The sequence below is a fragment of the Struthio camelus genome, chromosome 1 (genome assembly GCF_040807025.1).
Source record: "Struthio camelus isolate bStrCam1 chromosome 1, bStrCam1.hap1, whole genome shotgun sequence".
NCBI classification, from domain to species: domain Eukaryota; kingdom Metazoa; phylum Chordata; class Aves; order Struthioniformes; family Struthionidae; genus Struthio; species Struthio camelus.
Window position 1 is genome coordinate 49,545,133 of NC_090942.1, and position 17,442 is coordinate 49,562,574.

The 17,442-nt window shown below is 40.6% G+C and overlaps 1 long non-coding RNA gene across 1 annotated transcript; it reads left to right on the forward strand.

Moving 5' to 3' along the window:
• Positions 1-2,680: 2,680 nt before the first annotated feature.
• On the forward strand, positions 2,681-6,375 carry LOC138066662 (uncharacterized). Its single transcript, XR_011139949.1, has 4 exons — positions 2,681-2,850; positions 2,930-3,089; positions 3,825-4,004; positions 5,818-6,375. It is a non-coding gene; the product is annotated as an uncharacterized lncRNA (long non-coding RNA).
• The last annotated feature ends 11,067 nt before the right edge of the window (positions 6,376-17,442 follow it).

Genomic DNA, 17,442 nt, shown 5'->3' on the forward strand with positions numbered 1-17,442 from the left:
AATGAAGGCGTTCCCAAATAGGTGCACTAACAGCTCCTCTAAGAACCAGAATGTTATGGATTGAATAGCATTTCTGCTCTACTTTTCTTTTTCACTTCAAATCCATTCAGGCACCTTGAGGCCACATGCGGAAGCTGCAGTGACACTCACTGGAGGAGGTTGAGCTGATTATTTTCTGCTTCATGTGCTGCTGAGACTCCAGGCACCAGGTTCTTTATGGTACTGATGCGTGCTTGCATTTTAGCCCATTAAGCATTGCAGATCTGCTGAGCTATCCAGCTTTTATTCAGAAAGCTAAAAACCTGTGCCATCATCCCGCACTCTGCAGATGCCCCAGATATTACAGCAACACAATCTCTCTACTGCTTAGAGTACTTTGTTCCTGTCTCTGTGAATTACGGGATGTCACATCATGGCATGTGTTGCTATAGTAGGAGGTAACCCAACATGACATGACATAGCGGGATGCAGCCTGTGGGTGCAGGATGGAACAGAGTGGGAAGGGAAATACAATTGGGCCCATTTCTGAGGAAAAGTCAGTGACTAGGTATTTAGCCAAGCAATTACTTGCATCTTACTAGCTTACTAGTAAGAATGAGTCAATTTTTTGTTTTACAGTGACCTAAAAGCAAACTAATTTGATCACATAGCTGGAGAAAGTTAGACACAATATCTTTATTTATACTTCGAATAGCTCATAGCTACTGCTGATCCAAAAAATGTGCAAAACACTTTATTGGCTTTTGCAGCCCCTGTTAAACTGCAATGTTTTGCAGAAGCTGTTCAGTTTCACCAAAGTTTGGAACAGAACAGAGACAGGTTTTGAAGCCCATAGGTTCCCATCAAAAACATGTGTATGGTTTCCTGTCATGCTCATCTGTTCCCACTCCTCCCAGACTTGCAGCTCCTCAGCAGCAAAAGGCTCCTGAGATCCACCAGGCTGTTCTGGAATCAGAGCTCCTCTTGCTTTCACAGAGAATTTCAGCATTGGTGATTTTCATTCCACAGCAGATCAGAACCAAATGACAAAGAATTGAAATCCTCTGTGGGATGGCTTTACCTTTCTCCACACAACTCAGATATTACAGGAAGAGCCAAATTAACTGCAGAACCACTAATTGCAGTGACATATAAAATCAATTCTGTGGGACACACTTAGGTTTTAGTCACACACCAGACTCCTGTCCTTCTTTTTCTCTCTTCACCTATGCGTAAGTTTTCTAAGCAGCAGGCAGCAAGGAGGAGTCTCTCAAGAGACATACATTAGCCTGCAGCCTTACTGTCCTCAAGGGAAAAGTGCTTTCTCTGTCCTGGAATAATTGTTTTTAATTGCAAAATATCCTCTGCCTAAACAAGATTTCCCTTGGCAAACTCAGACAAGCCAATGATTATTTATTATTTGCAATACCATTACACATATGAACTCAGTCATGAATCAAGATCCCAAGGGCCATCTTGCTACATATAGATGAATCTAAGTGTACTGTTTCATATCCTTCCATTTATGCTTTGATTTTTGGATAAGTGGGTCATTGAATTAGAAAAATAAGCAAGGCAGCAAAGAGCACTAGAAAGCTGTTCCCTGTAAAGCGCTTGTCTTCTATTACATCAGTGTGGTTCTTGTCTCATTGAGTGTTTCTCAGCAATATGTACAGGGTTAGTTTCTGAAAGCAGAAAAAGGGAGTTGGAAAAACTTTTGAAACAGCTGAGAAGCTTTCAGAGAATAGAGACTAAACAAGGGTACTATCTTAATCAGGTAATTAAGAAAATATGCTATACCCTGTAAGCTTACTGGGTGCAAAAGTTTATGTTCTTGTCCATCCCAAATGTTTCAGTGTTTACTGCTAAAAATTCAGAATAAAGAACTGGATTCTCTTGTGATTTATCAGACTACTGGTACCCAGCCTTTCCTTGCAACTATTCACTTGTTTCTGAAAGATAACCCAAAACAGAAGAGCTACATAGTGATGTGTCTGCAAATTTGAATAAGACTGTTTCTCCTCATTTCCAAGCCTATCAGCTCACTCAGGTGTATATCAGAAGGATTAATTCTAATTCTATTTCTAGCCTAATGTCTGCACCAACAGAAAGATCTCTTTCCAAATGTTGATTACCTCCAGAAACAGACTTTGGTCACCGCATGCTTTCCCTGCAATCTAAACATTTATAAAATCAAATAAACCTCCAAAGTGAGGGCACTATCTGATGACTCACAATCATGTTTCAGATGAGAACTAAGATGGAACAGGATCAGCAAGTCACTGTATCTTTGCTGAGTTGACAGAAAACTCAGCAATTGTAACTCTGGATATGAGAAAACAAAAACAGAAAAGCAAAATAAACTTACATTTCCCTACTTGCCAGAGAAACAACCCCACTCAACTTTGAGGAATTATTTGGTGAGTGTCTTCTTAGAAGGAATGTAAAATGCATTTTGAAGAACAAAAGGGTATATTCAGTAGTATTCTGTGCTTCCTGGGCTAACCTCACCCCCCCCCCCCTTAACTTTGCTGTTATGTGAATGTTTATAGTAGACATCAGCTCTGTTTTTCTATATTTTCCCATCTAATTGCCAGTTGCTATGTGAAACTTCACTGTGTTTTGAAAAGATGATTTAGCAGGATCAACCAGATGTTCCTTCTGGTAGATTCTTCAGCCTGGGTGAGCAGACGATGAGCAGGAACGATCTGCCTGCGCAGCGCAATGACTTTTGGTCCTGTAGCTCCAAATAGGTTTCTGTCCTTCCTTCCATGCAGTCCTTCCAACGGTCAGGAAGGATATCCTCCTCCCAGAAGTACCCAGGACTGGACACGGAAAAGGTTGGAAAGAACGAATTCTCTCCGGTGCATAGTCAGTGTCTTTCTTACGGGCTCAGGGAAATATAGGTCCCCAGATATGGAGTCAAGAAATTAATTTCTTCTTGTTTCAGATTCTTTGGGACTTTGGAAAGTTGAGGAGAGCAAATGAATTTGCCTTTTTATGTAGCGTGGTTCACCACATGCCATGATCCGGACATTTTTTAAATGATATGTTCTTTAAAGCACTGGTGGCATTTTGATCTCTTGTGTCTTCAGATAATGGCAAATCTGGTAAGCTGGTTTGTTTGGTCGCGTTTGGGGAACTGAGGCACTTCGTCTCACACTTTCGTAGGAAAATAAGAACAGCTGTGTTATATTAAGTGAAAGTGGTACTGGATGAAAGCCCAGTAACCAGTTCCCAACAATGGCCCGTAGTGGGTGTGTAGGTGAGAATATAAGAACAGGATAAGCCTGTGTAGAGCTATTACCTCAGAATACTTTCCCAGCCTGCAGAAATTAACAGTGCAGGGACTTCCGGAATCAGAAGCAGTATCTTTACAGTGAGTTGCTCTCATTGGATTTTTGTTTAATGAACTGAAGTTATTCAATCACTTTGCAACTCATGTATGCTTTTAACATCCACAATTTCCAGTGGCAAGGAAGTCTTACAGTAGCTGCTGGAGTAAAATTTAACAAAAGATCTTTGCTATAGGGACTATTCTTTAGCGGTTTATCTGAATTTCAAAGTTGTGACACTTTTTCATATTCCTGTTAGCCTGCATCTTAGCTCACCCTCAAAATGAAGAATAGAAAATTAGTGCCAGCAAAATTGATTATATTTTGGTTTTGCTTTAATAAATAGCAGATTCTTCTGTATCTATGTTTTTTCTGTTAAGCAGTATAGAGAAGCAAAAGCTACATGTCTTCTAAACTTACACAAATGCTTTATTCGTTGCTTTTCACATTCTCATTACAACATAATATAATCAAATCATTCCCCCACTCTTTTATTTTGGTCACATGCAGATTCTGAATGGACTTTTCTTGGATCGCTTGGAGGAAATTCTTTTTAAACAGGATGTGCCTCTTCCTCAGGGTGACAGGTTATACACAGAGATTTTTCATCAAAATGAAAACTGCTTCATTTGCTGCCAACCATATGTAAAGCAAGAAGAAAAGTCTGGCCTTAGTGACTCCTGGGAGACTGTAAGTGGAGACCAAATGGAAAATACATACATTATAGATGTTATTTTTAAAACATAGTTTTACAAAACTCTCAAAACATGGGCAGTTGAAATTTATATCCAAACAGTAAGGCAGTCAGGGATGCAAGTATATACCATTTCGAAGATGATGCTTTAAGATAGCCTGGGGGATTTTAAGTCCAGAAGGGACAGTTCTGACCACTTGTCTGACATCCTGGCTAATACGGATTGACAGTCTTCTAGGAATTACCTTAAGTTTAAATTTATTTAGAGTGAAGACAACTGATCTCACACACCTGATGATCTGAAAAGTGGATTGGTTTGCAAAAAGTTTGTGAAATTTTACAGCTGATTTTCGAAAGACCTCTCTAGTGTCTAGAGTAGCATTCATTTGATATTTTTATGTCATTATTAGTGATGTAGCCATGAGGGGGTTGAGGCTTTCATTTCTGAAAATAGCTTCTTTATTGTATCAATATTAATTATATTTTATAGTACCACTGCAGGAAAGGGCCTCTATTTATCTAGCCTGGAATTCTTCGTTTAGGGTTTAAGGGCTTGTTTTAAACTTATTCTAGATGGTGTGGAAGAGATACATGGTAAAAGATATAAAGGAGATCATGTTAGTGGGCTTGAGGGTGTTTTGTGATCTTTCCTTTTTTTATATTTTGATCAGAATTTTTTTCTGGTTTGATGTGAAGCGTGGCAAATTTGGAAAAAAGTAAATCTTACTTTGCGACAAGAAGAATAGTGAAGAGGCTTTTAGATCAAGCCATAAATTGTAGAGCAAGACTCTTTATATCTTTGCATATTCTCTGGAATATTCTTTTATGTTCTCCTTTAACTTCTTTTAATATACAGTGAAAATATATATAAACTTTTGCAGATTCTGATGTAAAATTGGAAAGTGTTCTAGTTGTAATACAGTCTCTTTGCTAAAGTTAACATGTTGGGTAAGATTCACAGAAACCTGAAAGATCTAATACTGACCACTACAGAAATTGGACTGGGATGATCCATTCTATTAAACTGCATAGTGAACTTTTGTCCTTACGCTGTATTATTGATGTGGTGCAGTATTATTTAAGCTGTACTATTTGAATATTTCATGATGCTGATGACGCCAAAGAAGTATTGCAATAATCCTGAATATTGGGCCTCAGACAAGGGTCAGCAGGACTCAGGGGTGCTGAGGAAGGAGGTAAAAAGATCACTGTCTCCCAAGAGCTTGCCTTGTAGGATGTCCTCATCATACAAAGAAGGCTGTTCCAGGTTGACACTAGTTGTGGGACCACTTTCACTTCATCATGAGCCCAGCCCTGCCTTATCTTTGACCATCCCAAATCTGACTGATTCCTCCGAGTATCAGGCGTGAAATAGCTTTTCTCTCTTCAGGCACTTTGCTAGAAAGAAAGTGGATATGGGTCAGTGAAGGTGCTGCTCCAGGAGCAGGACGCCTGTCTCCCCACCACTGAAGCAAAAGTACTAGGTAGAAACAGAGACATAGTGAGGCTCAGGGTGCTGCTCAGGGTTGGGCTAGGCTGTGCAGTGTGGAGCAGGAGACAGTACAGTCATGCCAGCTCCATAGTAGTGGCATTTTGGGTAACATACATGCTATAACCTACCAGACAGTATGGCTATTTTGCTTCTCTCTATGCCACTTCCCAGTTCTGGCAAGTGAAACCCCCTGTACGCTGTGTACAAAAGGTTCTACAAATATGTTGCAAGTAAGCCTACAAATGCTTCCTTCTTTGTCCTAATTTGGTACTTCTGTTGTCATTCAGGTCAAAAATCTGTCTCTCTCTCTCTCGCAGGATCAATACAAGTCCCTAGATCCTACACAGCAAGAAGATAGATCCTGGTACCCGATACTCAAGTTTATCACAAAATACTACCTGAATTACAATGAGCTGGTATACAACAAGGATATTTTTCACTACGAATTAGACAAAGATCTCACTTTACAGAGTGGCCCAGCCATCTAAGAGTAAAAAACTTTTCAGAAACAAGGCACTGAGATGTTTCACTCGCTTCGCTGGGAGCAGGAACTGCCCTGCACCTCAAAAAAAAAGTAGGGATGGATTTGAACCGGAGATAACAAGTGGTTTAAGTCAATTCTGTTTGTTTCACACTTACAGCTCTATCCTCTTATGATCTGTACCTAAGATAAACTGTTCTTCTGTGGGCACGGTACTTATCTTAAAAGCATTGCTCAAAACAAGTAAAGGTCAAGTTAAGAGACAACAAAACATATCAACTGATCACATTAGCATTTTTAAAAGTCAAAGAGATGGACATCTGTGGAGTTATTTTGGGAGAAACATCACATCTGAGGTTAACAGCTAAACACCAGCCTTCGGCCTAACTATGTTCTCAATTGTTCATCGCATTCTCTGCAGCAGCAATCACAATTTAGGAAAAATAAAATAAAAGATCAAAATACTTAAAGCTTTAGTGACTGTAACTCATGCTCAATGGAAAGCTAGCTACCTATTTAAAAAGCACCTTTCTTCCGTTCCCTATCAATATGCCAATGTTAGTCTTATGGTGCTGGAAAGTCATAATTCTTAACAGAGAGACTTTCCCACCATGAGAAAGTGCACAAATTACATTTCAAGGGACTCATGAATAAGAACCCTGATAATGTTGCCACAGTAATCTATAGGCAATCAAATCACATTAATTTATTTTTATTTCTTTAATGTAAGGCTCAAACTCAAAGTATTTCATATTACTTTTTTCAGAGATGGAAAAACAGTGCAGTTGTGTATGTATAAGCTGAAAATGCAAAAGTTACAGAGAGTAACCTTCTTAAAGACTTGAGAAATAATACCTGCTACAAGGTATTTTTTACCTTATACCTACTATACGGTATTTTTTTAAAAAAAATACATTTAAATGTATTTTTTAGAGCCAACACCCAGATCTGTGACCAGGGAGTGTGCCTAGCACGTGACGAATTGTCATTCCATGTCAGAGCAGTGAGAGGAATGATTCCTGGAAGCAGGCAGCCCAAAAAGTGGGAGGCACTCAGCTTTCAGAAAGATTTTACCCAGGATCCTGGGGGTAGGACACCGTTACAGCACAGCTTTGATGAACACCTGAAAAAGCCCAGCTGAACAAACAAAGCCACAATAGCGTAGCCCATGCACAAAATCCAGGTCACTTGCCTGAATCCCAAACAGTCAAGCTAAGAGAGGGGCCTATTTATGATCTCTCTCACGAGGGAAGATATAGGAGAAACCCCAGGAAAGACTCCTGAGGAATATCCTCCTTATCAAAAGCTTTTCTGTTGTAGGGAGCATGAAAAGCTGGGCTCAGAGCGGCATTGCTCATGTGCTGTGACTTGGCCTCTTTGCCCAGCCCCTCTACAGTAAGTAAATATTTCTTTAGCAAAACCTTGCATGGGCACACAATCTGAAACCTGGCAGGTCTCCCCTCACCAGAGGAGCCCCAGGTGGAAGGAGGCCAAGGCAGCAACGTAACACAGACAGGGAGATGTGTCTCAGAGGCAAACCCATACTGCCTGAGCATTTCCCAAGTCAGAGGGCACGCCTTGCCCATGCCAATGTGGGAGCATCAGCTTCAGACAGCATGGTGTGCAGCAGGACCATTTTACTGGCCTTTGCAATAGTGTCTACTTAACTGTTCACATCTGGGTATGCTCTTCAGTTTGACTCTAGCAAGAGATTTCTCTGCCCTGTTTTCTGTGGTCCCTTCATCTGGGATGAAACAGACTGCCAACAGCCTCCCTCTTTCTTATTCCCCCTAGTTCCACGTAGAAGGGCTTCAGCCTTGCAAAACTCCCCTGTCATTGAAATAGTATGAGGCCACTGAAATTACAGCATCCATGCCAGAGTCACATACATAGTACGAGTATTTGTTTGGGCAAAACTTGCATAAATCTTCTGAAACACACCTGCGCTCAGATGTAATAGTTTTATCGATTTGTACCTTCTTTTTAATAACTTTTAAAATAAATAGGTATAAAGCTTGGTGTGTTCAGGGCAGGTTTGCCCTCGAGGCCCAGTTCGCATTGTGATAGTGACAGCTGTTTACGTCTCCTCTCTGGACTCAAACAGCCTGACCTGGTTTCATGTCTGGATGTGAAACCCCAGTCTTTGCCTTCGGTGCTAAGAAAATCCATGTCAGTAGGTGGTTACCACATGATAACAAAGGTATAGATATCTTGCAGCACGATCTGCATGGAAACAAAGTATTGTAGTTTTCTACCCTGAAGTAAACTAGGCCCAGCCAACCGCAGACCTGCTGTTAATAATCCCGTGGCGAAAACAAGCCTTCTGTTAGCATCAGTGGCAAAATCTCACATGTTTGAGGCTTTTGGTATTCGTGGAGCCAGAGCAACAAAAAAATTGTTTTGGGCGGACAAACACAGATGCGTTAGCACATTCAGGCTTTTATTTTATTTTCAAGTCTTCAGGAAGAAAATTATTAGAAAAAAATGCAATTCCACACCTTTCCAGAGCGTTTTCTTCTAACTCATTCCTATGCCTGAATTACTCTGGCTGCAGGTAGTGGAAATTGCAAACTGCATCAGCATCACCTGGAGCAAATGAGCAGGCTGTTTCTCACCTCCAGCAATCAGTTTCTGTGCCTCATAACAATCTGTGCTGTATTATCAATATCAGAGGAGGGGTTTTTTTCCCTCAGTGTACCCTCTTCTGCCATGGAAATACCCCTGCAGCACGGCATCTCAGTGCCTGGACTGTACCTTCAACAAGGAGAGAAAGCAATGGTGAAAAGCACATGCGAATGCTGGGACAGGGACAGTTATGCTAAAAGATAAACAAAGTTATGCAAAACTAGCATTTTCAAAAAATAGGTGTTCAAGCCAAACAGGACACAGACATTCTGGCCTAAAAATGTATTTTATCTCAGCATTTATATCCCACTCATAATCACAGTTCTTGAATGTTTCCTACTGTTTTCGGTGAGAAATACTGCGGTTTAGGCATGAGGGAGGATAGCAATGGGTAAAATTACCCTGTTTATGAATAGAAATAATATTCACACTACAATATTCACACTGGCAATGTTTTTTCAGGAGCTGGATAAATAACCCAAAGCATTTCCAGAACAATGCCTCTCCAGTCATCCAGACTCTTCTTAAATTGGATGAGCACCATGCAGACAAAAAGCTTACTATCTCCCTTTGAAAATCACCTTCGAGTCAGTGGGCTCCAATGAGTTGCAGACCAAACAACTGCAGTAACAACGCCCTGTAAAACACTCACTGCAGAATGGATTTGTGCACATATTTTATTTTTCTATCTGTAAGTACTTTTGGTTAAAATTTACCTGTGTTTTTCTAGTCATTTGGACAAGGCCTTGGCTTTATAAATTATATAGCACCTCTCCCTGCCACACAAGCTGATTTTTGATCATTGGCCCATGTCTAAAAGGTGATGTTAACCTACCTGTGTTCTTTTCTCTTCATGCCTGGTTCTTTCTCATAGAGCTTCACATAGAGGAGTTGAAAAGGATTTCTAGTGAAAAAAAAAAATCCGGAGGCAAACAAACCCAGAGTCTTTAGTACCTGAGCTGTCATCATGAAATAATAAAACAAATGAACCTAGGAATATTTTACACAGTTTACATTTCTAATACTGCCAGTGAGGCCAATGGAATAGCCTAAAGAGAGATGATCCATGCATTCAGTGTTTCAGTTAACCTCCTATGAATGATTAGCTCACTGTTGCGTATAATGGAGATTTCCAGCTGGCCCTATTTTACATCAGTTAGTTGTATCCTAACCCATGGCTAAATGCTCAGTGAACATCAGATTAAATTTTTAAGAGGCAACGTGATCTAACAAATAAAGCACAGGACTGGGATCCAGAAAAAATGGATTGTCCTCCTGGCTCCAGGGTATCTAGCTGTCCTGCCTGTACCTCAGTTCCCCTATCTGTAAAGCAAGACAATGACTTTCTCTGAACAGTGCTCTTTAATGCATACACAATCTCAGCATTGCAACTTGCAAAATGTTTAGAGTGTATCTGCCTTTGCACATCAGAGAACGGTGACAGGATGTCTCTGTTCCAGGAGTGATTAAGATTAAGAGTAAGTGCTCATTACTAGAGAAGAATTACAGCATTGTGTTGTGGCTAGTGTAGCTGGAAGAGTGCCCCTTCGTTGGTCCCCCAAGCACAAATGACTAAGCCACTGAGATACCAAGAGGCGTACATTGCAGTGTAATCAACCTCTTCTGCTTCTAACAGCAATGTAACCCTTTCTTTGTATGCCAATGACCTGAATCCCCATTTCAGGAAAACCCTCTCCTTCTGCAGTGGCTGTAAAGATCTCTAGCAGAATCAGCGAGTGTTCAAGGCATGGGGATCACAGAGATATTATTAGACGTGTTCACCTAGATGAAAATTTAGATATTCAGCTAAACAGGCAAACATTACTTAACTATTTTTAATCAATGCTCAGAAGCTGATGGTTGAGTGCAGCTTGTTACAGTATGATCCTACTGCCAAATGAACCCTACAAACAAGAGCTACTTGAGATTACTTCTACATTTGCTTCAGCTAGTGAAAACAGTCTCAGAATTTCCTTCCGTCACTTTATGGTAGGATGTTTGAAGATTACTTTAGTCTGCCTCTTCTCTATACTGGAAAGGAAGGTAGCACTTTCAGCTCTGAGAGAGGGTGGGATTCGGTGCCTCATTTTAGGCACGGAGAAGATATGCTTCTAAGCTGCTCTTTCAGCTGTATCACTCCTTTTGGCCCACCCCTCCATTTGTTTCTCCTTCTCTATCACCTAAACGCACTCTTTTTCATTTTTCTGGGCCTGCATGGCCCATATATCTCTTTGATTTTAAAGATGACGACTCCCACCTCTAGTTAGATCATAGTGCCAATGCCTATCACTCGCTATATTTTCAGACAAGTCTCTTTACGATTTCTCCCTCTGTTCACTATATTCCACAGCATGGAACTCCTTTAAAGCAACCTACAAGCAAATTCGTTATCTACCCTCAAACTTCCCTTTTCTGCTGATAAAAATGTTACAACACTTTGTCATTTCACCGTCAGCTTAAGCCTGCAATAGAGAACTCTGACACTAAAAACAGGCACTTTACTCCCACCCATACAAATTGCTCCTTTTCAACCCTTTCCGGTCCCCTGACCTGTGCCAGCAGAAACAGTTGTGTGGCAGCACAGTGAAGAGTTGAGAAGCTGACATGGGTAAAAATAACTATATTTTGCTAAGTTAGCTGTTTTCTACATCAACGCTTGTGCTGGGCAAGAGTAGCTGGAGGAGGGAGGGGGCTTGGGGGACACAGAAGCAGGAGTAACCAGCTGGAGAAAAAGACAGGGCAGGACTGCCTCTTTTGGCAATGCTATTGGTTTTTGCTGGCTTAAACTGCTTGTAAAAGCATGGTACCGGATCACTGGTCCCACTGCCTCTCGTGCAAAGACATGTCATCTCTTGCCTCCTTGGACTCCTCTGTCTCTGTTTCCGTCCTTTTGCTATGTCTTGTCTTTGGCAAGTTTTCATACGTGAGGGGAGCTGTTGCCCTCGGACCCACCACCTCCCTTACCACCATCCAGTGAAAATCACACTGTGTTGTGCAGGAGGGGAAAGGCTACAGCCCGTCACAGTCACAGCAGCATCTAGTCCTGCTAGGTTTAGTTTCAGCATTAAGGCACAGACTATCTTTTAGTCTGGTGTTTGGCACAGTGGCATTTTGGAACATTTGGGATTTTGTATGGTGATACAAAAAATAATAAAACTTAGAGTAATAACAGCAGCTAGTACATATCGTAAGAGAAATTTTTCAGTTCAACTAAAATTATCTTTTGGCTTTTTTAAAAAATTCACAGTACTTCCCCATAAAGCAAGAACTCTAGTTCCTATAGTTCTTTTAGGCATAGATACATTTGCTGCAAACTTAAAAAAAAAAAACCTCCAGAAGTCAAAACTGTCTGCACTAAAAAGGTTTCCTGACAATTGGCTCAGTTGTCCATATATCTTTTGCAGAACTTTTTTTATTTTTTAAGAGCTGCCAGGAGTTATCCATTTGAGAGAAAGTGTTATCTTTGTGAGAGAAAGTGGCAAAACTTGCCACCTTGAAACGCCATTTTACACAGCCACAGAATCCACTGGTCTGGAAGGCTCCTGAAAGGACTGTCACAAAGCGACTTCTTTTCTCACTTCCCATCAGCTGTTGTCTCTCAGCAGCCTGTGTCTTTGAAGACCCAGAAGGTGAAACAGGATCTAGAAGCACTTCCACGTGACAGTGTCAAGGAGCAAAGGGACCTTCTGGGGCTGGAATAGGAACAAAGCGAGTACATTGATCTAATGGAAATCCTGGGGAACTCAAGGCATCTCCAGCATCTGGAATACCCTATATCATTTCTCCCTTCCTTCCTGATGATGGGAACACAGCTTCTCCAGGTCCTGCAGCCCCCCAGGAAGATTCCCAGGCTTGGAAAAAGTACTGCAAAGTTAGCACTGACCGGCTGTCGGTGGGATTTCCTCATTCTCTGGGAACAAAGCCTGGGAAAGCAAAGCATCTCCCCTCTTCTCTCACTTACTTATTGCCTTGTTCATGCAAACTCACCTCACTGCTACATTATCGCAGTGTGCTTGGCCAACAGAAGATGGTTGTGAACTTCTTAAATTCATATGGGGTCTCTCTCTCTCCTCTCTAACTTTAAAATGTTTAATGTTCTTATTCAAGTAGCAAATTTTCTATCTTCTACTGATTACTGACATTCAATACAAACAAGTCCTCTTCCCTTTTAGATATACATAGAGGATTTTAGTAGCATTTTCTTGCCTTGTTAGCAACCATATGAAAACTTCATGGGAAGGGTTTGATCATGGGCTATGCACATCTGGCTGTGTAACCAGAGTCGCTAGGGAACTAGCGCTAATTTCCCCTGGGGTTTTCTCCTTCATTTTCACAAAACAACCAGCTCACTTCTTACTCTGCTAGGTTTTATATCAATATCTGATCTAGATTAGAAAAACCTCACATTTCTGCTGTTGTCTGAATGTCAGACCACTTTTTCTCCCCCCTCAGGAACTTATCACAAGAAACAGGCTCAGTAGCAGGAGCGCTAATAATATTTGTCTTACGACTCAGTCTCAGTTGCACCAGAGTGATAAACCAGTGAACAGAAAGAGCGCTCTGGCAAAAAGCATGTCTTTGAAGGTGTATGATATCACATCAAAAACAGCTACAGTATATTTACTGATGGCTCTAAAATATTTCTCACCTCTGTCTAAACCTAGCACATTTGAAATAAGAAAAGAGGGACCGCATCACAGACAGGAAATATTAAATATTTAATTACTTTTTTTTGGCACAAGTTGTACAGCCTCGAGCTTCTTATAATGTATAAAACAGAGTACACCTGTCATGTCTTGAACGAACATGAAACTGGGACTTGCAAAATTAAGTACATCTGCAGCAAATTGTCTCGGTTTCAAATTGGAAGTTATATTTGTAGTAGGTAGTTTTGCAATAGGATAAATAATTTATGCATGTGTGTTTTTTAGTAGGTGGATTTCAGTTTCTATCGTCTGTCTTAGAGGTATCAATAGTATTTTGGTATAGGGGTTTATGCTAGGGATAAGAGAATTGATGCCTTTGAATTTAAAATGCACTGGTGATCCAACAGATCAATCCATAGGGAAATTCTTTACATGAGAGATAGGAACTGTTATTGTCCTGGGAAGCAAAGGACTCAGACTCAGTAGTGCTAGATTCCAGTCCTAGCTTTGATCTGCTATGAATACTTGGTCAAGGCCAAGCCTTACAGCATTCGGATCTGTTTTACTTCTTATCCTGAACAAGGTATACTTCCATGTAGGATGTCCAAAGATAGGTTAGGTATCAGAAGCATTTTATCTGTTACAAAATGGACCTTTACCTAGACCCATTTCCTGAGCTGAAAAGCCATATGTCAACATTTCTCCCAGTATCCTTGTTAGGTTAGCAAGAATTCACTTTGGCATCTTAGTGCTACAGTGGGTTGCACCATATGTACAGAGCACTCCTATCATGCACATGCTGTAGTGCAGATCTGTACAGGCCTTAAGGTAGTTTATTAGGGATTTCCTGAATTCCCACAGCCTAGTCAAACCTGTAGCTTTGTCTGGACTGCCAGACATCTAAAGAAGCATCAGCATTGTAGCTGATAACATGCAAAAGCATAAAAATATAGAGTTAGTAAAGAAGTAGAACAGATTTGATGATTATTGCTAGGAAAAACCTGGAGATGCTGCTTAAGAGGATACTTGCAAAAAAAACACAGCTTAAAACCACCTTACTGCCACAAGACCCTGGAATTCTCTGTTTTCCTGGAAATGAAAGAGCATGGTTCCTTTCTATTTTTCTCTATACTTTACCTTTTTCTATATTTTATAATATATGACCTGGGGTTATAATCAGATGAATCTAGGTTGGATGGGACCTCTGGAAAGCATCTGGTTCAACCTTCTGTAGAAAATAGGGCCTTAGATTAGGGCCTATTTAGGGCCCTGTTAAACTGAGTCCTGAATATTTCCAGTAACGGAGATTCCACTGCTTCTCTGAACAATCTATTCCAATATTTTATTGCTCTCATGGTGAAGAATTTTTGTATTATTATCTTCAGAAAAAATTTCACCTAAAACAACTTGTGCCCAGTGCCTCTTGACCAGTCACCATGCACCTCTGAGGTGAGAATTCCTCTATCTATCTTCTCCATAATTACCTTTTAAGTATTGTAAGACTGGGATTAGGTCCCCCAAGCCATCTCTTCACTAGTCTGAATAATCATTTGTTTAACCTTTCTTCATATGTCAAGTTCTCCAACCCTTAATCATTTCAGTGGTCCTTCACTAGACCTTCTCCTGTCTCTCAGAGTCTCACTTGAACTGGAGGGAATAAACTAGACACAGTACTCCTGGTGAGGCCTACAAAGTGCTGAGAGGGAGGAATAATCTCATCATTTGATCCTAAAGGAGAAGTTGCTGTTAACAGGAGGAGACTTTCTCAGATTCTTCTTTCCCTTAGCTCTAACATCTTCAGTTTTGTCTTTCATTTTTCAGTGTCATTCTCCCAATATTTCTATTTCTACTTCCTTCAATTCTCTTATCTTCTCAAGGTTAACTCAGTCTGACAACACCCGTTGTGAAATACGAACCCTTTAAACGGTACACAGTGAGATACCGAGTGAAACAGCACGAAAAGTTTTCACTGTATTCTGTTGGTAATATGTAAGGCAGCTATATAGCATTTAAGATAATACAGTGCAGAGATCATTGCATCTTCTGCTAACCAACAGAGTCTTGCTAGAGAGAAGTTGTGTGTTAGCAACTACAAAAAACAAATATAACCAGTTAGTCACCCTGGACCTCACTCAAAAATCAGTGAGAAGAAATAGGTTCCTCCAGACTTTGGAAAAATGGGAAAATAGGTAGAAATGTTAGTAATCTGTAATTCAAATGCTTTCATTTTTCTGCAGCAAGACTTGACACAGGACTGAGCAATGTTTGTGACAGAAGGGGTATCTCCCTTTTTATAGGGCTTCCTGCTGCCAGCAGGCCAAGGGTTTGATTCCTTTCTGCTGCTGAAAGCTCTGGAATGGCTGCTTTGGCAGGGTCAGGGCTCCCTGGCTCCATAACTGCATTGCAATTTGACAGCAGTGTAAATTAAACAGGGAGAACAGTCCCTGGAAACCTGGGCACCTGTGGCAAGGCAGCAAGCCAGGGTGCCTTGTACAGTCATCCAGTTTTAAAAGGGAACAGAAACATCAGGAAATAGGAAGGCTGGTGTCTGGGAAATGTCTATGGAGTATTTTTTTACTGTTATTATTATTATAGCTCAAGAAGTAAAGGATCACTGGTCTTATAGTTTATCAAATCTGTCAGTTATTCTATTTTGGAAGATCTATCTATAGTTGCGACACCACTCAGCATTCACTGCCCTTTGCCTCTTTTGTACCTCTCAGGTGTGTTCTTATTCTTTGAAGGATAATAAAAGATCTCTCCAGAGAAAAAAAGGAAGTTGTGAGTGATAGAGCCACTGAAACAGTACCTGAGTTCTGCTTGGCAGCAAACATAGCTGGTGAGGTAATAAAGCCAAAATTTCTGATGGATTCCTTTCATTGTGGACATGTGATGAATGTCATCCTATGCAACCTCCAGTTCTTCACAGGGGAAATAGAAGGTTGCAGTATTTTTGGAATATACCTCAGTCAGGATATGCTCACCCTACTTCTAAAACACCTTAATTAGATGCTGATTTCAAAGCCTGTAGCATACGACAAAGTGCAGCTTCATTCTTTGGCAAGGTAGTCAATGATTATAGAGGACAGAAAAAAAGTGCTGCTACATTGGAGCAACACTGAGGTAGGACACTATAGTACAGAGTATGTGATATTTTATTGCTAAGTTTTTATTAGTAAGAATATTCAGTCTTTGAAACTTTGGTTCATTTCATAACAATGGAAGAGTGTTGGTTCAACTTCTGTGGCATTACTAACATTGATTAAACAGATGCCTTGGGTTTTAAATAAACTGAAGAGTTTTCCAGAATCTCCTAGAAGTAGATCAAGTGAGAATGGCTTAAGAGAGCACTCTGCAACATCACAGGGCTTTGCATCAGTGTTTCCATGGTCACAATCAGACAGGTAGTGAGGATGCTTTTGTAAGTGCATCTCAGCGTTCTTTTCCAACATCTCCCTTTCAGTGTTGCAGCTCAGTATGAAGGTGTCATATGGCTTTCTTAAATCTATTTGTGTTTCATTCTGAATCTCATTCCATCACATACCAAAGAAAAATGGCATAAAACTTGTCCGGGAGTTAGTGGGACACATATTCTGGAAGTGCTTGGCAACTGTGGAGAAGGCAGTGACTGTCTTTGGCCAGAGGTTAGGCTGCCTAAAGATGCTCCTGTGTCCTGGTGGAATAGCCATGTGTGGACTGATGCCTTCAAATGACTTGGAGGAAACATCAACTCTGTGTGCTGCCTTATTGGTTATCAGGACCCAGGCGCTGGAGGTTCCTTGCTAGAAACATAACCATCTCCATAGGAGAAGGAGCCTGAATCTGTAGCAAATGAAAGAGGCATTTCACTGTTTCTTTGTGTGTTCACATCTGTGCCCCTCTACCATCGGTAAGGGTTGTTTCTATAATGCACTGAGTGATGTTTTAATGTTAAAAAAAAAAAAAAAAGAATGATTGCAGTGGCCTGTTAAAACAAATGACATAGAGCTCCCTATTCCCAATTTTGTCTACTTCCTTGAGGAGGGTGAAGGGAGGTTTGAATCCCCTTTGTGCTTAGAAGGAAACTGTACCAGGTTTCCTATGCTGAAGAGAGCAACCCACCATGCTATCATATCAGAGATGAGTGTTTTTCAGGTAATGATTCTGAGTATAGACACTTTATTTGCACTAAGCCTTACTGAAGATGTTTA